The sequence below is a fragment of the Heterodontus francisci genome, chromosome 29 (assembly GCF_036365525.1).
Source record: "Heterodontus francisci isolate sHetFra1 chromosome 29, sHetFra1.hap1, whole genome shotgun sequence".
Classification (NCBI taxonomy): Eukaryota; Metazoa; Chordata; class Chondrichthyes; order Heterodontiformes; family Heterodontidae; genus Heterodontus; species Heterodontus francisci.
Window position 1 is genome coordinate 54308118 of NC_090399.1, and position 23618 is coordinate 54331735.

At 43.8% G+C, this 23618-nt stretch overlaps 1 pseudogene; it reads left to right on the plus strand.

The window, feature by feature from the left end:
- The first annotated feature begins 464 nt into the window (after window positions 1–464).
- Window positions 465–23618, plus strand: part of LOC137345850 (zinc finger protein 729-like) — a 41846-nt pseudogene continuing 18692 nt past the window's right edge.

The following is a 23618-nucleotide window of genomic DNA, read 5'->3' on the forward strand; positions in this document are numbered from 1 at the left end:
TAACCATGCTGGTTGTAATGTGAGCAATGTCTCAACTTATCTCTGCAAAACACTCAAGTTTCCTTTCCAGCTCAGCTAAGCCTCTTTCCTGGTAAAAACTGAAATCAAAAAATATATTTGGCACGTTTGCAACCTGTCTCGTATTAGATGTCATGCCTTTACCTGACCCCAGTTTCAATGTTCACAGTCCAGTTAATTATTTTTTATATTTCAATATCTCTAAGCTACTTTCCTCACACATTCGGGTCTATGTCTTTGGGTTCTGTAATGACCCATCAAGGGTTAACTAGCAGACATCTGCTCATTATTTCACACTGCTTCTTATCTTCAGCTCATTGGCTTAGAATGTGATCAGCCTGGGTATGGTTGGTTTCTATGTTTACGGCAAATCCTGACTGGCTGTGAGAGACGTCAATCAGAGAGTCAATCCACTCAGCCCAGTGTCTCCACCTCCTTCCGTAGCTGGTTCACTTCCTGCCAGGGGCTGAAACCCTAATGAGGGTGGTGAGTAAAGGAGCAGAATTTGTACAGATTGTATCCCATAATATCCACACTCATGTTCAGGACTGAATATCCTGTGAGTGACGGAGCAGACTTTGTACAGATTGTGTCCCAGAATATCCACACTAATGTTCAGGACTGAATATCCAGTGAGTGACGGAGCAGAGTTTGTACAGATTGTATCCCATAATATCCACACTAATGTTCAGGACTGAATATCCAGTGAGTGACGGAGCAGAGTTTGCACAGATTGTATCCCATAATATCCACACTAATGTTCAGGACTGAATATCCAGTGAGTGACGGAGCAGAGTTTGTACAGATTGTATCCCATAATATCCACACTAATGATCAGGACTGAATATCCAGTGAGTGAAGGAGCAGAGTTTGTACAGATTGTATCCCATAATATCCACACTAATGTTCAGGACTGAATATCCAGTGAGTAAAGAAGCAGAGTTTGTACAGATTGTATCCCATAATATCCACACTAATGTTCAGGACTGAATATCCAGTGAGTGAAGGAGCAGAGTTTGTACAGATTGTGTCCCATAATATCCACACTAATGTTCAGGACTGAATATCCAGTGAGTGACGGAGCAGAGTTTGTACAGATTGTATCCCATAATATCCACACTAATGTTCAGGACTGAATATCCAGTGAGTAAAGGAGCAGAGTTTGTACAGATTGTATCCCATAATATCCACACTAATGTTCAGGACTGAATATCCAGTGAGTGAAGGAGCAGAGTTTGTACAGATTGTATCCCATAATATCCAGACTAATGTTCAGGACTGAATATCCAGTGAGTGAAGGAGCAGAGTTTGTACAGATTGTATCCCATAATATCCACACTAATGTTCAAGACTGAATATCCAGTGAGTAAAGAAGCAGAGTTTGTACAGATTGTATCCCATAATATCCACACTAATGTTCAGGACTGAATATCCAGTGAGTGACGGAGCAGAGTTTGTACATATTGTATCCCATAATATCCTCACTAATGTTCAGGACTGAATATCCAACGAGTAAAGGAGCAGAGTTTGTACAGATTGTATCCCATAATATCCACACTAATGTTCAGGACTGAATATCCAGTGAGTAAAGGAGCAGAGTTTGTACAGATTGTATCCCATAATATCCACACTAATGTTCAGGACTGAATATCCAGTGAGTAAAGGAGCAGAGTTTGTACAGATTGTATCCCATAATATCTACACTAATGTTCAGGACTGAATATCCAGTGAGTAAAGGAGCAGAGTTTGTCCAGATTGTATTGCTTAATATTCACACTGATGTTGGACTGAATATCTTTTCCCTTTGATCTGTTAAATTTTGTCTTTGTATTGATTCAGATATTTCAGTTATTTAAAATGTTTATTGACACTCTATTCACAGGCTACTTTGCTTTAAATTCAGTGATAGAGAAAGCAGGGAACCAGGGTTTGGGGGATTGGATAGAGTGGGAGGGCGGGATGGGGAAGGCAGGGTCTTGGGGCCGTGGAGACTGGGAGCACAAGAAAAAGAAAGAGGGAGTGAGATCAGGGGCTCGGAGGTGAGAGTGAGAGGGAGTGAGACCATGGACCCGGTCGGAGAGGAGTGGGGGGTGAGTTGTGTGCGTGGGCGGAGAGAAAGAGAGCGCGAGAGAGTGCGAGCATGGAACCCCAGTGGTGGGCTGGGGTTGGGATGGGAAGAGAGATGACTGGGCGAAAGCAAGGACCCTGAGGGAGCAGGGACGACGTGGAGGCATTGGTGGGAAGAGAGAGTGAGTGAGTGCAGGGAGATGGGGGGTGCACTTGATATCAGTGAATCGGGATGTGGGTGGTGGGGGGTGAGAGAGAGCAGGAATCCAGTGATAGGGAGTGAGAGAAATGGATAGTGCAGGGACATTGGGTGAAAGAGAAAAAGAGCAGGGACCTGTGGGAGGGAGAGCAAGGGAGAGAGCAGGGATCTGGTGACGGAGCAAGCAACAGAGGAAGAGAGCAGGGGCCCAGTGAGTGAGAGAGAGAGAGAAAACAAGGACCCGAGGTCTGAGGGACGGGGAGAGAGTGAGTGGAGAGTACACAGTTGGGACAGCTTGATGTTGGTAGGATTGGGACAAGCTCGTTCAAGCCAATTCTGGCACCACACCATAGGAAAGATGTGAAGGCATTATAAGAGAGTATGCAGAATAGATTTACCAGATTGGTTCCAGGGATGAGGGACTTCAGTTACATGGATAGACTGGAGAAGCTGTTCCCCACAGGGAAGAGAAGGTTGAGAGGAGATTTGATCGAGGTGTTCAAAATCATGAGGGGTCGAGACAGAGTCGATTGTGAGAAATGGTTCTCATTGGTGGAAGGGTCGAGAACCAGAGGACATTGATTATAGGTGATTGTCAAAAGAAGCAACGGTGGTGTGAAGAAAAACTTTTTTTACGCAGCGAGGGAATTCACTGGAATTCACTGCGTGAGAGTGTGGTGGAGGCAGATTCAATCGTGGCTTTCAAAACGGAACTGGATAATTACCTAAATAGAGAAAATTACAGGGCTACAGGGAAAGGGTGGTGAAGTGGCTCTTGCAGAGAGCTGACAAGGACATGTTGGGCCAAATGGCCTCTTTCTGTGCTGAAACTGTTCGATGAATCTATGATTCATATTGAAGATATCCAGTTACAGGAGGCAGGACTCACAGTGATGCTGGAGAAATGCCACCAGATGCTGTGTGTCGGGGACCATGTGGGTGTGGATACTTGGAGACACTATAGGGCTAAAGAGGGCCTCCCTCAACAACAACCTGCATTTTTGTAGCACCTTTATAATAGTAAAATGTCCCAAGGCACTTCAAAGGAATGTTATTGAATAAACCATGTTACGAGCAGGTGAGAAAGGTATCTAGGGGTCTTTCTCAGCCTTCACCGGGCCTTATTGTAACAGGGTTTTAATTTTAAACACACTGTGTTTTGAGTTCCCCCTTGGTGAATCCTTGTTCACCACTTTCCAATTATAAGACAAAGAAATGAGCACAAACAGGCTTTCTTAGCTTTAAAGGTGAAATTTATTCAAACTTAAACTCTAATTTGGTTAATGCCTATGGATACTTGCCGCGCCCTACGCTAGCATGCATACGCGATACACACATGCAAATAGAGACAGAAAAGAGCAGAAGAAAAATAAAGTGAAAACGTTTGAGGCAGTCTTTGAAGGGGCTTTGTTACTGTGCTTCGAACTCGCTGTAGAGTCCTTGATCGTAGGTGGATCCTGCATTTCGTTGGGGCCCAGTATTCTTCTTAAACCTTGTTCACTGTCGGAGACCTTTCTCTCTTGGGATTCCTGTGTCTTCAATGGGTTTCTGTTCCGTGAGAAAGAGATGGGAGCAGACAGAAGAGAGGTCTTTGCAGTCCAGGTGCAAACAGCTTTCTGAGTTCAAATTCTGTTTCTCCAATTTAAAACTCCCCTAGTTGGCCAGCAGGTGGTTATGTGACCAACTGGTTTGACCAGGTCTCTTCTGTGTAATGGGGCAGAGACTGGTTCCTTTGTTCCAACACTGTCTGCTGGTATGAAAAGAATGTCTTTCCAGTCAAGGGCTTGGCAACCCCTTGTAATAGGCCTTCTTTTCTTCCCAGCAATAATTTTAAAATTTAATGTCCATGTGGCAAAATATATGTGTCTCATTCTTGGCAGGTGGGGGGCCTGCATGACAACCAAAGCAGCAGTCCATATAATGAGATATTAGGACAGATAACCAAAAACTTGGTCAAAGAGATGGATTTTAAGGAGCCTCTTAAAGGAGGAGAGAGAGGTGAAGAGGTTCAGACAGGAAATTCCAGAGTTTACAGCCCAGACAGTTGAAGGCAGGGCCACCAATGGTGGAGTTATTACAATCGGGGATGCTCAAGAGGCTGGAATTAGAGGAGTGCAGATATCTCAGAGGGTTGTGGGGTTGGAGGAGGTGATAGAGATAGGGAGGGGCGAGGACATGGAGGGATTTGAAACACGCTCAATAATCTCACTAAAACTAACAGATGTGAGCTTTCCTGGGAACAGTGGGTTATTCCTCACATACTGTTAGAACTGTGGACAAACAATATAACTCCGATGAGTTAATGAAAGTAGAATGGTTAATAAGCAGTACTGATTGAAGACAATGTATTAAGATGTCTATTCCAGCTGGTACCTGGGTCTTTACCACGTTTCACAGCTTCAGGAACCCAGACACAAAGACAATACTGACAACTGCAGCTCTAACTAGTTACCACTTTAAATCAAATCAAACTTCCAGGCTGCAGCTTCGAGTGGGAAAAGCATTCTGTTCACAGCCTTGGGACTTAACCTCTTAGGAACTGAATCTAGTACAACAGAAATATTCTAAGTTATTGTCAGCCGTGGTTTAGTTAACACTCTCACCTCGGAGTCAGAAGGTTGTGGGTTTAAGGCCCATTCCAGAGGTTGGAGCACTGAGGCTGACACTCCAGTGCAGTACTGAGGGTGTTAAACTGAGGCCCCCTCTGTCCACTCAGGTGGACATAAAAGATCGCAGGGCACTATTTCAAAGAGCAGGGGAGTTATCCCCGGGATCCTGGTCAATATTTATCCCTCAATCAACATCACAAAAACAGATTAGCTGGTCATTATCACATTGCTGTTTGTGGGAGCTTGCTGTGTACAAATTGAGGACTGCATTTCAAAAGTACTTCATTGGCTCGTGTTACGACCGAGGTGAGAGGAGTGCACTGTTAATTCAGTCCCAGTTCTCCACAGGTCACAGCATATTAATAAATTTCCCCTGACCAAAGCAGCCACTTAGATACTCTATTTGTCCCTGAATAAAGCACACCAACCAGGTTTCTTTAATCAACAATAAAATTAACTTTTTATTACAAAGCCAAGTCTTAACCGATAATGACCTAAATCTACATACGAATTGAGATATTAAAGCTTCTTATTTTCCCTCGCCCTTATGCACACACACATACAACCAAAAACTGGTTAACCAGGAAGAAAAAAAAGGATTTTTGTTTACAGCTGTTTATTCGGAACGAAAGGAATATTAAAAGACCTAAGTTGTCACGATCTGGCAGGAAATTCTTCAGTTTGGCAAGGTGTCCCAAAGTTGAATAGTTGGATGCCACTCAAAGTTTTTCAAGGCTGATGAATAATCTGTGATGGGTAGGCGTTCAAAGAACTTCAACTGTAGAAGGCTTCACATAAGTTCTTCCATCCGGTGTGCAGTAACAAGGATCTGTTTAGGTTTCACAGCAGCAGTATAGCAGTAAAAGGTTTCTTCGAATAGTCAGAATTTCTTAAACACAGGAGGCAATAGGAATCACACTTGATGCAGGGATTCTTAACAGAGAGGAGATACCTTCTCTGGGTTTTCTTCTGATCTCCAGGCAGGTCAAAACCAAATTTCAATTGCCTGCTTTTGTCCAAATCCACTCGCTTTATAAAGTTCCAAACTGAAACCAAAACCTTCCGAAAACAGGTCACATGCCCAGCCATAAATTCTCTCTTGTCATAACAGAGAGTAGCTCTGAGGTCAACCCCCATACTGGTTTCCTTGAAATTACTTGCATTCCAGTCCTTGTTTACCAGTTCAGCTTTTGTTGAACGTCCTTTCAAAACATCCATAAAGTTCAACTGTTTGCAGGTGTCTCAAAGCGAACTGAAATCCTTTCACTGTTTTTAAAAACACAGAATCCTAAGTTTTAATCGAAAAAAAATCCTTGTAACACTGTAAAGTGTTTTGGGACATATGGTGGTCATGAAAGGTGGTATATAAATGCAAGTTCTTTTTTGAGTTTTAAAGAAATCCAACACAGGCAATCCATTGATACACAATAACTGCCCCCACAGTTCAGTAACCTGCTGACCCTCCAGGGGCACCAGTCTCCCAGTGAGGGGTCAGCACCTTCAGAGATGGCAGAGAATCGGAGGAAACTCACTCATTATTTTATTGTGTTACAGGAGTATCTCACCGTATTAAATCAGAGAACAGAGAGAGGATAGACACCACACCCAGCCAAGACCCGAGGAGATCCTGGACATCACCCAAGGGACAACTCCACAGAAAATGCATCTTCAATAAATCTGATTGGTCAGGAGAAGTGAAACTGACCAGTATCCAGCGTCCAATCAAAACCAACACTTCCATCAGTTTGGCTGTGGGATATCAGTCAGTGAAGGGGATGGAGGGATTGTAACGGGTGAGATTGGAAAGAAGTCTCTCAGGTTCCACAAGCAGTGGTTTTCACACAGTCATTGGTGTTCCTGAAACACTGGAACATCCACTCAGGTGAAAGGTCATTCACAGTCCGAGTGTGAGGAGAACTTTGAGTGTTCATTATTCCTTGTGATGCATTGGCAGATCCTGACAGGTGTCTGATGTTTGCTGAGGGCTTTATATGATTGTTGAACCTCCTCATCCACAGTGCAGACAGTCTTAGTGACACCATTGTGTCTCCTGTAACAAGAGGGCAGTCACATGGCAGAGAAAACAATTGAATTTGACGGAGTCTCTTCAAGTTCATCAGGCCCTGTGAATCCCCAATCCACCAACACAGAGGAGAGGTGGTTCTAGTGTGAAGTCTGTGAGAAGACCTTCGTACAGTTATCGTACCTCCTGAAACACCAACACACCCACACAGGAGAAACTGTTCAAAGTCGAGGTGTGTGACAAAACATTCTCTCAATCATCCCACCTCCTGGTCCATCAGAGAACACACACAGGGGAGAAACTGTTTACGTGTGACATTTGCAACAAAGCTTTCCCAAAGTTGTCCAATCACTTACAACACCAGCGCATTCACACAGGGGAGAGAGCGTTCAGGTGTGAGGTGTGTGTCAGGGTCTTCACACACCCGTCGACGCTGCTACAGCGCCAACACATTCACACTGGCGAGTAGCTGCTGCAGTGTGAGGTTCACGATAAAGTGTTTGTGACCTTGAGCTTGCAGGTTCACCAGTGCACGTACACAAGGGAGAGGCCCTTCAGGTGTGAGGTGTGTGACAAAACTTCTGTGAAGTCATCGAACCTCCTGGTCTAATAGTGGGTACCCATGGAGGAGAAAGCTTTCCGCTGTGAGGTTTGTTCTAAAGGTTTCACACTTTCATCCACCCTCCTGATTCACCGGCGGATCCACACAGGGGAGAGACCTTTCAAGTGCGAGGTTTGTGATAAGACCTTCATGCAGTCATCGACTCTCCGTCGCCATCACAGGATCCACACAGGGGAGAGACCTTACAAGTGCGAGGTTTGTGATAAGACCTTCACGGATTCATCGACTTTCCTTCGCCATCATAGGATCCACACAGGGGAGAAACCCTTCAGCTGTGAGGTTTGCCAGAAAGCATTCACATGTTCCTCAAGTCTGCTGCAACACCAGAGAATTCACACAGGAGAGAAACCCTTCAAGTGTGAGGTGTGTGATAAAGCCTTCACACGCTCATCATATCTCCTGGATCACCAGAGGACCCACACAGGGGAGAGACCCTTCAGGTGTGAAGTGTGTGACAAAACCTTCACTCAGTCTTCAACCCTCCTGCAGCACCAACGCATCCACCAAGGGGAGAGGAATTTCAGCTGTCAGATTTGCGATAAAGCCTTCACACACTCCTCAGCTCTCCAACAACACCAGCGCACGCACACAGGGGAGAAACCCTTCAGGTGTGAGGTGTGTGACAAAGCTTTTGTGAAGTCAGCCACCCTCCTGGTCCACCAGCGAGTGCACATGGAGGAGAAACCTTTCCGCTGTGAGGTTTGCAATCAAGGTTTCACACATTCACATACCCTCTTGATACATCAGCGGATCCACACAGGGGAGAGACCTTTCAAGTGCACAGTTTGTGATAAGACCTTCACAGAGTCATCAACTCTCCATCGACATCACAGTATCCACACAGGGGAGAGACCTTTCAGCTGTGAGATTTGCCAGAAAGCATTCCCACACCCCTCGAGCCTGCTGCAACACAAGCGAATTCACACAGGAGAGAAACCCTACAAGTGTGAGGTTTGTGATAAAGCCTTCAGACGCTCATCGAACCTCCTGGATCACCATAGGACCCACACGGGAGAGAAACCCTTCAGGTGTGAGGTGTGTGACAGAGCCTTCACACGCTTATCGAACCTCTTGGATCACCAGAGGACCCACACGGGGGCCAAACCCTTCAGGTGTGAGGTTTGTGATAAAGCCTTCATGCACCCATCCCACCTCCTGTTACACCAAAGGATTCACACAGGAGACAAACCCTTCAGGTGTGACATGTGTGACAAAGCCTTCAAGCACCCCTCCCGCCTCCTGCAACACCAGAGGACCCACATGGGGGAGAACATCTTCAGCTGTGAGGTGTGTGATAAAACCTTCACATGGTCATCGAACCTCTTGGATCACCAGAAGACTCACACATGGGAGAAACCCTCCCGCTGTGAGTTTTGTAAGAAAACCTTCCCACATTTGTCAGACCTGGTGGAACATCAGCGAACTCACACAGGGGAGTCCTCATTCAGGTGTGAGTTGTGTAACAAAGCTTTCAAACAGTTGCCTGATCTCTTGGAACATCAACGTACTCACACTGGAGACAAACCCTTCCAGTGTGACGTGTGCCAGGAATGTTTCACCTACTCCTCCTCTCTAGAGCTTCACCAGAGTCTCCACACAGGATAGAAACCCTCCGAGAGTGACATGTACCAGTGCGGTTTCACCATCTCCTCCTCCTCCTCCCTTCCAGTATGTTTGCTGCAAGAACTACTTCACTGACATAGCCACATCGGCTTGGAGCAAACTCAAGTCCTCCAGCATTACGATGGTCCTCAGAGCTGTCTCCAGGCTGCCTTGTCCCCCTCCAGCTGAGCAGCTGTTCCATTGTGATACCTGTTCCAGAATTTGCAGCAACATCACCAAGCTTACCCAGTCTCACTGTATGCAGACCCATGAGAAAGTGTAGCGGGGCAATGTTTGTGACACAGCTTTTACCAAGCTCACCAGTGACAGCCTACGTGACTGTACAAAGGTAAACTATTCCTCCTTGTCCTCCTTGACCTGTCTGCAGCCTTTGACAAGTGTGACCACACCATCCTCCTCCAATGCCTCTCCACTATTATTCAGCTGGGTGGGACTGCACTTGTCTGGTTTCATTGGCTACAACTGGACAAATACTAGAGAACTGCCAACAATGGCTCCTCTTCCCACTCCTGCACCAAAACCTCTGATGTTGTCCAAGGATCTCCTTGGCCCTTCCTATTTCTCATCAGCATACAGCCCGTCAGTGACATCATCCAAAAGCGCAGCATTAGTTTTCACATGTATGCTGACAACACCCAACGCTACATCACTGTAGTGTATGGGTATCAAAGGGTTAACCTTGAGAGTGTAAAGATTACCACCCACCATGATGAGGTAAGAGATCACATGGGAGACACTAGAGAACAGTTACAGCATGGCTTTTGATGGAGACACACGGGCTAGTGTGGAGTGTATATAGTTATTATGGAATAAATATTTAATTTGTAAATACTACATTGTGCGAATCACTCTGGCTGGACTCAATATGGTGGTAGCATACAGAATCAAACATATATCTTGGTGAACACTGCTGGGATCGAAATCCTGCACCCAGAAGAAAAGGTTTGAAGCAACTATCATTCTTCAGCCAGAAAAGAAAATTTAAAACAACTAGCTGAAAAGAGAAAAACTACAGACCTTAGAAGGCCGAGGGAAGTTCCATAGAATGGAAGGGTGGCCGAGAAACAAGCGAATGGGTGAGTCATTGTGCCAGTGTAAAAGTCCTATCAGGTAAAGAACCACAACCAATGGAACCCCAGTGACAGGGCCCAGGAGGTATCGTACTTTAAGTAAAGGCGAAGTTACAGGCAACACTTCAAGTTAAGGGAAAGTAGCTATCAGAAACACTATGTTCTAAGGAATCAGGAACTTTCACTCTATTTTCAATTGAGAAATCTTGGTTTTAAAAAACAGCTTTGAAGAGCTTAAGAAAATAATTTTCGACAAGCTCTGTGTGAGAGAGAAAGAAAAGGGGAAAACCAATCCCTAACTCAGGCTGAATGCAAGGGCAGAGAGCAGGAAAAACCCTGAAATGTGTCCGAACTGAAAAAAAAGCACGGGAAAAGTCTGATGCTGAAAAAAGAAGTGCAGGAAATCCCCAAACACAGCAGAGTCTCCATTAACATAGCCAAGCCTAAAAAAAAAATGAAAGCTTGAAGAAGATAAATAAATAATCTCTCGCTCTCAAAAAGCAAAGGGGTATACCCTGGAACTGTCCATCGAACAGCTCTTGTCAATTCCAATAGGCAGCTGTGTAAACATATAAGTGAACTGCTTAAGCAAAGGGATAGCTCCCAGAAAGCCTATAAAAACAGCAGGAACACACTCAAGCACCTGCTACACTCCATCAAAGCGAGCTCACCTTGCCTGGATGGGTGGGGGAAAAAAGTTTCTTAAAGGAGAACTCTTTAAAACATCTAGAATTTTTTTTAAAAATCATGGATCAAAAATTGGGAGTGCCAGAGAGTTTCAAAAGTCATGATGGACCCAATCCTAATCAGAATTGTGTACTATGGAGGAAAAGGTTCCTTAGATATAGAATTGCATTGAAATTGGACAGCAAGTCTGAAGCAGACCAAGTGAATACATTATTATATTTAATTGGTGTTATAGCTGATGATATAATAGAAAGACAACATATTGATGAAACATCAGCCAAATTTGATGAAGCCTTAAAAGCTTGTGATTCCTACCTCAATCTGCACAGCAATAACAGACCAATCCTGCTGGGTGAGGAAAGAAACCTCCTGTAACTGTTTAGTTCCTTCACCAGAGGGATGAACAAGAGGCACCAGGAAAAAAAGGTACACTGGGCTGGGGGAAGCGAAAGGTGCCATTAAACCCTGCCAGTGCTGTGATGCCAAAAGTAACCACAGACACGAGCAGTGACCTGCAAATAGAGCCGAATGCTTTTATGGCAGAAAAATAGGACATTTCAGTAAGGTGCGCTGAAATAAAATCGCAACTACCTCAACTTCGAACAAAATGTAGTTAGGAATAGAGAGGTAAATGAAGTTATGCAACCTCCTGCAGCAGACCAATCGGAATATTCGCTGGGCGAGATCAATGATCCGAATCAAGCATTTTGGGCAGCAGACGTATAAGTAAAAAGTAACATTCGCGCCACACAAGTGCCAGGCAATGACCATCTCCAACAAGAGAGAATCTAACCATCTCCCCTTGACATTCAACGGCATTACCATCGCTGAATCCCCCACTATCAACATCATAGGGGCTACCATTGACCGAAAACTGAACTGGAGTAGCCATATAAATACCATGGCTACAACAGCAGGTCAGAGGCTAGGAATCCTGAGGCGAGTAACTCACCTCCTGACTCCCCAAAGCCTGTCCACCATCTACAAGGCACAAGTCAGGAGTGTGATGGAATACTCTCCACTTGCCTGGATGGGTGCAGCTCCAACAACACTCAAGAAGCTCGACACCATCCAGGACAAAGCAGCCCGCTTGATTGGCACCCCATCTACAAACATTCACTCCCTCCACCACCGACGCACAGTGGCAGCAGTGTGTACCATCTACAAGATGCACTGCAGCAATGCACCAAGGCTCCTCAGACAGCACCTTCCAAACCCACGACCTCTACCAACTTGAAGGACAAGGGCAGCAAATACATGGGAACACCACCACCTGCAAGTTCCACTCCAAGTCACACTCCATCCTGACTTGGAACTATATCGCCGTTCCTTCACTGTCGCTGGGTCAAAATCCTGGAACTCCTTTCCTAACAGCACTGTGGGTGTACCTACCCCACATGGACTGCAGCAGTTCAAGAAGGCAGCTCACCACCAGCTTCTCAAGGGCAATTAGGGATGGGCAATAAATGCTGGCCTGGCCAGTGACGCCCACATCCCGTGAATGATTAAAAAAAAATAAAAATGTAAACGGGCATATCACTAATTTCAAACTCGACACCGGAACAAGTGTTTATTCTTCTTTGATGGAAAATCCTATCTAATTATTGTTGATTACTTCTCAAGATGGATCGAAGTTAAACGATGTACACAACAACAACTGAAGCAGTCATCAGAGTTTTACGAGAAGTTTTTGTAACACATGGTATACCTGATCAGATAGTATCTGATAATGGACCACAATTTGCAAACAATTACTTCACGCACTTTGCGGAAGAATGTGGATTTGTTCACCGACATCTACAATCAAATGGAGAAGCTGAGTGAGCAGTCAGAACCATTAAAACTATGGTGAAGAAAACGCAAGATTTCCAATTAGCACTTCTGACATACAGAACTACTCCATTACTGTGTGGATTAGCGCCATCAGAACTCTTAACGGAAAGAAAACTTGGAAAGCGACTTCCAATTCTACCCAAGAAATTACTTTTACGATTGCAAAGCAATGACTATCAGAAAGTATAAGACCAAGAAAAATTGTATTCAAAGAAACCAGACCCATAATTATAACAGAAGATACCGTACAAGAAACCTACCATAGTTGTCAGAATAGCAAAAGTTATGGGTACGAGACCAAAATAGAGAAGGGGTAATTCTCCAGAAAGACGAGAATCAACAGCAATCTTATCCACTGCGACCTCAAGAAGGTTCTATACGGTGACATAGAGGGAATCTTATTCCTTTACATCAAAGACGCCAGCCGGTCATACATTTAGACGACTCAGACGATGAACCGAAAATTCAAAAGGCACCGAATGCTATAAACCTCAACGTCCAAGTCGACACATAAGGGATCAGAGAAAGATTACTAATCTTCCACATCTGACAGCAACACGATCAGGGAGAGTGGTGAAGCCTCCTAATAGCCTGAATCTACGAATCCAGAGACTTGATGGGGGAGCATGTAAATACAAAAGTGAATGTATGTAAATATATATTGAGATAAAGACTTGGAGATGTAGTATAAGGGTATCAAAGGGTTAATCTTGAGAAAATGTAAAGATTACCGTCCACCATGATGAGGTAAGCGGTCATGTGGGAGCGGCTCAAACAGTTACAGCGTGGCTTTTGAAGGAGACACACAGGCTAGTGTGGAGTGTATACAGTTACTATGCAATAAAGATTATTGTTTAAACACTACAGTCGAAAACTCTGTCTAGCTAGATTCTATATGATGGCAGGATACAGAACCAAACATGTAACAGTCCATACCTTCTGTGATCCTCTCTCTTTTGCCCCTCTCTGTTTTGCCTCTCCCTCCTGTGTCCCTCCTCCCCCTGCTCCTCCCTCTTGTGCCCATCCCTTTTTTGCTTCTCTCTCCTGTGCCCCTCCCTCCTGTGTCGCTCCTCTGCACCTCTGTACTGTGCGCCTCACTCCTGTGGCCCTCTCTCCTATCCCCTCTCTCTGAGAATGGCTACAGCAGAGGAAGCCATTTGGCCCATCTTCTCTGTGCGGGCTCTCTGCAATAGTGTTAGTCCCATTTCCCCACCCTTCCCTGTAGCCCTGTAAAGTTTTCCCCTTCAGTTCCTTATCCAATTCCCTTTTGAAAGCCATGATTATATCTGCCTCTACCACCCTTTCAGGCCCTTACTTTCCAGACCCTTACCACTCACTGCATGAAGAAATTTTTCCTCATGTCGCTGCTGGTTTTTTCCCAATTACCTTAAATCTGTGTCCTCTGGTTCTCAACTCTTCCGCCAATAGGAATGGTTTCTCTCTACTTTGTCCAGACCCCTTGTGATTTTGAATACCTCTATCAAATATCCTCAACCTCTCTAAGGATGACAGTTCCAGTTTCTCCAATCTACCCACGTAACTGAAGTCGGTCATCCCTGGAACCATTCTCCTAAATCTTTTTTGCAGCCTCTTTAAAGTCTTCACATCCTTCCTAAAGTGCATTGCTGTTCTGAACACTCGACTTTGGAACTTAATTGTGCTTTAAGAGTTGTGATTTTTAAAAGTTTAAGATGGAGTCTGGAAGGTCAGGTGGTTTCACATCCACTCTGCTGAAGGGCAAGACAGATCAAAGAGTTATTGGGGAAAAAAAGGGACTGCAGGGGTAACACCTGAAGAACAACGGGTTCCACCCTCCCAGACTTTCGGTTCATAAAACAAAGAGCCAGTGGTTCTGAAAATGTACCAAGCAGTGTGAACACCTGGGAACATTGGAAGGCCCAAGTGGCTCTGTGAAACCAGACCTCTGAACTCTTCATATTGGAACAGGTCAATAAGCTATTGACAAAAGTTTTGAGTCCAGATAAATATAACAACATTTTTGAAGGCATACAGACTGTAAGAGAAGGACCCAATGGTTGCAGCCTCAAGGCAGCTTGTAAGAGAGCAAACCAGTGGTTGCAGCCTTAAGGCAGGCTATGAGAGGAAACCAGTGGTTGCAGCCTTAAGGCAGGCTGTAAGAGAGGAATATAGTGGTTGCAGTCTCAAGGCAGGCTATAAGAAGGGAACCCAGCAGTTGTGGCCTTGAGAGAGAGAGAGGAAACACCTCTTAGAAGCCTGATACAGTGAAAGGTTGTGAAGACTTGAACCTGTTTTGAAAGTTGAAACTTGATGAGAAGTTGAAGACCAGCAGGATAAGCAGGAACCACTTTATTTGCAGACGTCCAGGTTGGAAGTGCTCAGAAAAGTGAGCGAAGAGGATGTTAATTTTTGGAAAGGTCTGGGAGATCCAACCCATTGCAACTTGGAGGAGTTTGGGACTTTTAACCACATAGGATTTCACCATCAAAGAGGAATGTGTAACATATAAGTGTGGTGTCATGTTTTCAAGTGTTGTAGTAAGTCTAGTAAGTAATGAAAATACCTTTCTTTGTAATTTGCGAAATCAGCTACTTGCAAAGCACTATTTAGTTAATTGCGGATTTCTTTTAGTTTAGTTGTTATAATAAAATCTTAAAATGTGAAATCTTGTCCTGTAATTCTTTAAGTTGGTCTGGAGGGGTGGGGTTCATACCTCATAATTTTTCATCTTAATGATCTCACTGAGGTCATAACAATTGCCCAGAATTGAACACAGTACATGAGCTGAGGCCGAACCAGGGTTTTATAAAGGTTCATCATAACTTCCTTGCTTTTGTAATGTAGCCTTCTATTTATAAAGCTGGGGATCCCCTATGCCTTTTAACCACTTTCACAATCTGCCCTGCCACCTTGAACAAGTTGTACCCATATACCCCCAGGTCCCTCTGCTCCTGCATCCCTTTAGAATTGTACTCGTTATTTTATATTGCCTCTCCTCATTCTTCCTGTCAAAATGAATCACTTCACACTTCTGAGTCTTATATTTAATCTGTCATGGTGAGAAACTATTAAATGTTGGTGTTGAGACATTAGGGTGTCGTTATACACAAGTCACACAGAAAGTTAACGTGTCAGTGGAATTAGGAAGGAAAAATGTTGTGTTGGCCTTTATTTCTATTGTATGTTTGCTTAGTTTGCTGCCACCTTAGTATATTTGGTTAGTCTAGCTGAGAGATTACAGTCTCTTCAGTAATTTGAACATTAACTCTTTTGTTACATTCTAACTATATGCAACTTTACACAAGTCTGTATAAATTCTCTGAAGCCATGCTGCATCTCCCTCCAGTCTCTCTCACATGTGATCTCTTACATCATCATGGTGGGAGGTATTCCTTACACTCTCTCAATATTAACCCTTTCAGACCCTTATACTACATCCCCCACCAAGTCTTTATCCATATATATATATTTAAACATTCACTTTTTTATTTTTACATATTACCCCATCTCCCCCCTTCCCCCCAAATCTCTGACATCACAGATTCACTCTGTCAGGAGGCTTCACAACTCTCCCTGATCGTGTTGTTGTCAGATGTGAAAGATTGGTAGTCTTTCTCTGAACTCTTGTTTTTTGACTTGGACAGCCTTCATTGAGGTTTGTAATATCCGCTGTTTTCTGAATCTCAGGTTCAACATCTGGTTCATCCAAGTGTATGATTGATTGACGTCTTTGATGAATAGGAATAGGATTCTTCCTGTTTCTTATGATACCTCCTGAAGTATGCACAAAATAAGTTGTGTTCTAAGCTTCCTTTCCATCAACAGTTCTGATGGTGCTAATCCACATAGTAATGGAGTAGATCTGTAGTTTAGGAGTGCTGTTTGAAAATCTCCATTTTTCTTTATCAGTGCTTTGATAGTTCTGACTTGTCTCTCAGCTTCACCGTTAGATTGTGGATATCTCGGAGAACTTGGAAGATGTACAAATACACAGTTTTCCGCCAAGTGCGTGAAGTAGTTGTTTGCAAATTGTGGTCCATTATCGGAAACTATCTGGTCAGGTATGTCACATGATGCAAAGATTTCCTGTAACATTCATATGACTCAGTCAGTTGTCATTGTGTATAAACGGTTAAACTCAATCCGCCTTTAAAATTGTGGAGGCCAATCAGGTAGGATTTTTCATTAAACATGAATAGATTCATCCCCAGACATTCCCACAGTCTGATTGGAAATTGGGTTGATATAAGGGGTTCCATCATCCTATGAACATACGAATTAGGAGCAGAAGTAGGCCATTTGGCCCCTTGAGCCTGCTCTGCCATTCAATAAAATCATGGCTGATTTGTTTGTGCCTTGAATTCCACACTCCCATCTACCCCCAATAATCTTTGATACCCTTGCCTAGCAAGAATCTATCTACCTCCGTCTTAAAAATATTCAATGACCCTGCCTCCACCACCTTCTGAGGCACAGAGTTCCAAAGTTGCACAACCCTCTGTGAGAAATAATTTCTCCTTGTCTCTGTCTTAAAAGGGCGACCCCTTAATTTTAAAACACTGCCCCCTTGTTCTGGACTCACCCACAAAAGGAAACATTCTCTCCACATCCACCTTGTCTAGACCGTTCAGGATCTTATAAACTTAAATAAAGTTCACTCTTCTGAACTCCAGTGAAAACAAGCCCAGTCTGTCTAACCTTTCCTCAAAAGACAACCCAGTCATTCCAGGTATTAATCTAGTAAACATCCTCTGAGCCACCTCCAATGCATTTACATCCTTCCTTAAATAAGGAGACCAAAACAGCACACAGTGTTCGAGATGTGGTCTCACCAATGCCCTGTATAACTGAAGTTTAACATCCTTACTTTTATTTTCAATTCCTTTCGTAATAAAGCATAGCATTCCATTAGCCTTCTTTGTTACCTGCTGTACCTGCATACTAACTTCTTGTGACTCCTGCACTAAAACACTTAGATCCCTCTGCACTTCGAAATTCTGCAGTCTTTCTCTGTTTAAGTAATACTCTGCTTTTTTATTCTTCCTGCCAAACTGAACAACTTCACTTTTTCCCACATTATACGCCATCTGACAGATTTTTGCCCACTCACTCAACCTATCTATTTCAGTCTGCAACTTCCTTATGTCCTCTTCGCAACATACTTTCCTACCTATCTTTGTGTCATCTGAAAATTTAGCTACCATGCCATCACTCCCGTCATCTAAGTCATTGAGATGGTGTGTGCCATCTACACGATGCACTGCAGCAGCTCACCAGGGTTCCTTTGACAGCGCCTTCCAGGCCCGTGGCCTCTGCCACCTAGAAGGGCGGCGGCGGCAGAATATGGGGCGGCACTGCCTACGGATTCCCCCCCCCAGGCCGCGCACCGTCCTGACTTGGAGCTGTGTCGCCGCTCCTTCATTGTCACTGGGTTAAGGTCCTGGAATCCCTTCCGTTGGTGTGCCTATACCCCAGGGACTGCGGCGGTTTATGGGGAGGCTCGCGGCCGCCTCCATGGAGGCGGTTGGGGATGGGCAATGGAGGCTGGCCTTACCAGTGATCCCATGAACGAATGAAAAATACACTCCTGGCCATCGACAGGCCACAGATGAATTGCTGCAGTGTGTTATTGTGGTGCTGCCTCTGTGTCAGGTTACCCTTAAAGATTTTTTTTTTTTGCCTTTCTGCCCAGGAAAGGAAGTGACGCCTGGTGTGTTCTGGGATATTATACTCATTACAGCTGCTGGTGGAAGTCAGAAGCTGGCATTCGAGCAGCAGATCACCAGCAAGCTGGAGAGGAATGAGCTTCCCCTTGGCGTACAGTATCACGTGTTTGCTGACACTACAGGGCCTAAAGTGGTAAGAGCTCCTGCCATGTACAAAATGAAGAACTAGAAAGTTATGCTAAACCATTACAAATCACTGATTAGGCCCTAGCTGGAGTATTGTGTCCAATTCTGGGCACCACATTTTGGGAAGGAAAGCAAGGCCTTGGAAAGGGTGCAGAAGAGATTTGCTGGAATGGTTCCAGGGATGAGGAACATCAGTTACGTGGAGAGACTGGAGAAGCTGGGATTGTTCTCCTTATAGCATCGAAGGTTAAGAGGAGATCTGATAGAGGTGTTCAAAATTATGAGGAATTTTGATAGACATAGAATTGCATAATATTTATAGCACAGAAGCAGGCCATTTGGCCCAACTGGTCTCTGCTGGTGTTTATGCTCGACACGAATCTCTGCTCACCCTTTTTCATCTCACCCTATCAGCATATCCTTCTATTCCTTTCTCCCCCATGTGTTTTTCCAGCTTCCCCTTCAATGTATCTATACTATTCACCTCAACCACTCGCTGTGGTAACAAGTTCCACATTCTCACCACTCTCTGGGTAAAGAAGTTTCTCCTGAATTCCCGACTGGATTTATTAGTGACAATCTTCTATTAATCGCCCGGAGTTTTGGTCTCCCCTTCAGGTGCAGGAAGAAGAAACTGTTTCCTCTGGCAAGTGGGTCGGTAACCAGAGGGCATAGGTTAAAAATAATGGCCAAAAGAACGAGAGAGAAAATGAGAAATTTCTTCACACAAAGAGTTCTTAAGCTCTGGAACAAACTACCTGAAAGGGTGGTGGAATTAGATTTCATAGGAACTTTCAAAAGGGCAATTGGGCATGTTCCTGAAGAAGACTAATTTGTTAGGCTATGGAGAAAATGCTGGGGAGTTCCTGAGGACATAAGAAGTAGGATCAGGAATAGGCCATTCACCTGCATTGCCATTCAATAAGATCATGGTCAATCTTCTACGTCAAAGTTACTTTCCCGCCCCCGTCCTCAGATCCCTTTGATTCGGTTAGACTTCAAAAATCTATCGATCTCAGGTTCAAAGACTGAGCATCCGCAGCTCTCTCGAGTAAAGAATTGCAAAGATTATGAGTGAAGAAATTTCTCATCTCAGTGTTAAATGGCCGATGCCTCATCCTGAGCCTGTGGCCGCTAGTTCGAGATTCTCGAGCTGGGGAAAATATCTTCTCAGTATCCACCCTGTCAAGCCCTTTCAAATTCTTATACGTTTCAATGAAATCACCTCCCATTCTTCCAACCCCAAAGAATATAGGCCCACTCTACTCAACCTCTCCTCATAAGACAATGCTCTCATCCCAGGAATCATTCTAGTGAACCTTCGTTGCAGCCCCTCTAAGGCAAGTATAGCATTCTTCAGGTATGGAGACCAAAACTGTACACAACGCTGCATGGAATGAGAGGAATGGAATAGCGCTTTTTGATTTGGTTGACAGTGAGACTGGCCAGTCACGGAGCAAAAGCAGAATACTGCAGATGCTAGAAATCTGAAATAAGAACAAAAATTGCTGGAACTCAGGCAGGATCTGTGGAGAGAGAAACAGAGTTAACGTTTCAAGTCGATGACCCAATGTTAACTCTGTTTCTGAAGAGGCAGGGAGAATATGAAGAAGCACTTTTTTACACAGTGGGTGGTAATGACCTGGAACTCGCTGCCCACAGGGTGGTGGAAGCAGAGATGATCAATGACTTCAAAAGAAAATTGGATGACCGTCAGAGAGAAATAGACTTGCAGGGCTACGGGGATCGAGCCAGGGAGTGGGACTGACTGCTTAGTTCCATGGAAAGCTGGCATGGACTCGTTGGGCCGAATGGCCTCCTTCTGTGCCATAAATGACCCTATGACGCTCCACGGATGTTGCCAGAACTGCTGAGTATTTTCAGAATTTTCTGATTTTAATTTCAGCCATAAACAGTTTTGTAAGTCCAGCCCACCCACTCTTTCCCCTCTGCAATGTATGGCACATTACTGAGTGATCAATGACAGGAAGTCATGCTTGAGAGGTAATGGCTCAGAGATGAGACTATATAAAAAGGGTGGAAGGAATGTTGTTAATTAATATGTGTCTTTACACAGGAAATGGAGGTTCTACACTCCTTGCTCTTCATCGATTAGAGGGACTCTATGAAGACAGGTTAGATAACTTCACCATTCTTTTAATTCATGCCAGTAAAGGATGATTGTACAGGATTAAGGGGAGACGGTGGGGGAATGGCACTAATTGAATTGCTCTCTCAGAGAGCCGGTGCAGACACGATGGGCCGAATGGCCTCCTTTTGTGCTGTAACAATTCTGTGATTCTGTGAGAAATTGTAAAAAGTTGAGGCCCCAGCACAGACCTCTGCGTGACTCCACTTGTCACATCCTGCCATTCAGAAAAGGACCCATTTATACATACCCTCTGTTTTCTGCCAGCCAGCCAATCTTCTATCCATGCTAATATGTTACCCCCTACACCATGAGCTCCTACTTTGCGCAATCATTTTTTATATGGCACCTTGTCGAATGCCTTCTGGAAATCCAAGTACAGTACGTCAATGTGCTCCCCATTATCCACAGCACATGTTACTCCTTCTAAGAACTCCGACAAATTGGTTAAACACGATTTCCCTTTCACAAATCCATGCCCACTATTCCCGATTACCTTGAGTTTTTCTAAGTGCCCAGCTACAACCTCCTTAATGATCAATTCTAACACCTTCCCCATGACAGATGTCAAGCTAACTGGCCTATAGTTACCTATTTTCTGCCTCCCCCACTTCTTGAATAGAGGGGTTATATTTGCTAGTTTCCAATCTGATGGAACCTTTCCAGAATCTAGTGAATTTTGAAAAAATAACACCAATGCATCTACTACCTCATTATCCATCTTTTTAAGACCCTAGGATGAAGGCCATCAGGACCCGGGGACTTGTCAACCAGCAGCTCCATCAGTTTGGTCAGTACTGCTTCCCTGGTGATTGTAATTTCACCAAGTTACTCTCTTCCTTCCATCTACTGATTTACAGCAATTACTGGAATGTTTTTAGTATCCCCTATAGTGAAGACAGTTGCAAAATATTTGTTCATTGCATCCGCCATTTCCTTATTATCTACTATTAGCTCCCCATTTTCACTTTCTAGAGGACCAACACTCACTTTACTTACTCTTTTCCTTTTAAATATCTGTCGAAACTCTTGCTATCCATTTTTACATTTCTAGCTAGCTCCCTCTCATACTCTATTTTCTTTCTTCTGATTAACCTTTTAGTCATTCTCTGCTGTTCTTTATAGTCTGACTGATCATCTGAACTGCCACTCATTTTTGCACAATTATATGCCTTTTCCTTAAGTTTGATGCTTTCCTTAACTTCTTTAGTTAACCACAGATGGTGGGTCCGCCCCTTAGAATTTTTCTTTGTTGTAGGATTATACTTATTCTGAGTATTCTGAAATATTCCCTTTTATGTCTGCCACTGCTTTTCTATTGATCTGTCTCCAAGCCTAATAACCCAGTTCACTTCAGCTAGCTCAGCTTTCATGCCCATATAGTTGCCCTTATACTAGTCTTAGACCCATGCTTCTGTCTTTCAAACTGGATATAAAATTCAATCATATTGTGGTCTCTGTTACCTGGAGGTGCCTTTACTCTGAGGTGAGTAATTAATCCTGTCACATTACACAATACCAAGTGTCATGGTCGTGTAGTTTTTTTTCCGGGAATATGCGGTTTGCCTTTAAGATTTGCAGAGGATCAGTATTGCTTTAAGAACCAGCAAGCCTCAGGAGTTATAGAAAGGTGCATTTTTGGTTGCCATGGGAAACAGCCATTTGGAGACTGATTCAAAGGGCGCATTCTCATTAGAGGGGATGTGCGAGGCAAGTTCTTTACACAGAGGGTGGTGAGTGCCTGGAACTTGTTGCCAGGGGAGGTGGTGGAAGCAGGTACCATAGAGACGTTTAAGAGGTATCTTGACAAATACATGAATAGGATGGGAATAGAGGGATACGGACCCCGTAAGTGCTGAAGGTTTTAGTTTAGGCAGGCATCAAGATCGGCGCTGGCTTGGAGGGCCGAATGGCCTGTTCCTGTGCTGTACTGTTCTTTGTTCTTGTTCTTTGTACCATAGATATAGCCACTGGAAGTGAGTCTCATGCGGTACATTTGTTACTATTCAGTTTTGAACTGGCTTTGAGTTGAAGACAGTTTATTCTAACAGAACACACAGACAGAGGACACAGCTGTGGTGTTTAGCACACCTGAAAAAGAGCTCTCAACCATTTAAACTGAAGGAATAGGATTTTAGCCTGTTAATTATTATCTCTCAAAATTCAAAAAAAAAAGTCAAGCCAAAACAGAGATCTCTGGTAATTTAAATTGAAGAAAGGGCAGTTAGACTGTGACAATCTTTTATCCCTCAAAAACTCTAAAGTCAGATTGATTCTGTTGAAAGTGTTTGCAAGTTAATTGTTGAAATTCGCTGGAGAAGGAAAGCAACATTCTATGAGGACTTCAAGCAACATTGGACTGTAAATTTGCAAGGACTCTAATTTTTTCGATTATAAATGTTGTTTATATCATCATAGTGTTTAAGAATTTAGTTCTGCTAATTAAAGAGTTAATTTGTTGATTTAAAGATACCTGGTTTGATTAGCCTCATTCGGGGGTTAATAGATGGTACAAGTTGGCTGGATCTTTCTTTAATTTGGAAAGTTTAAATGATATGTTCGGCGATCTGTGTAGTGATGGGATTGAATTAATAGTGTGTCTCTCCCACCACAAACAGAATCATATATTTTAATTGGGGGCTTTGACTGGAGCGTTGGTCGTAACACAAGTCTAATATAACCTGCTGTCTGGTTGGTTCCAGAATATGCTGCTCTAAGAAACTATCTCGAAAGCATTCTATGAACTCCTCATCCAGGCTGCTATTGCATATCTGATTTTTCCAGTTTATATGTAGATTAAAATCACCCATGGTAATTGCCGTCCCTTTATCACCAGCACCCAATATTTCTTCTTGCATACTTTGTTCTACATTGTGATTACTGTTCG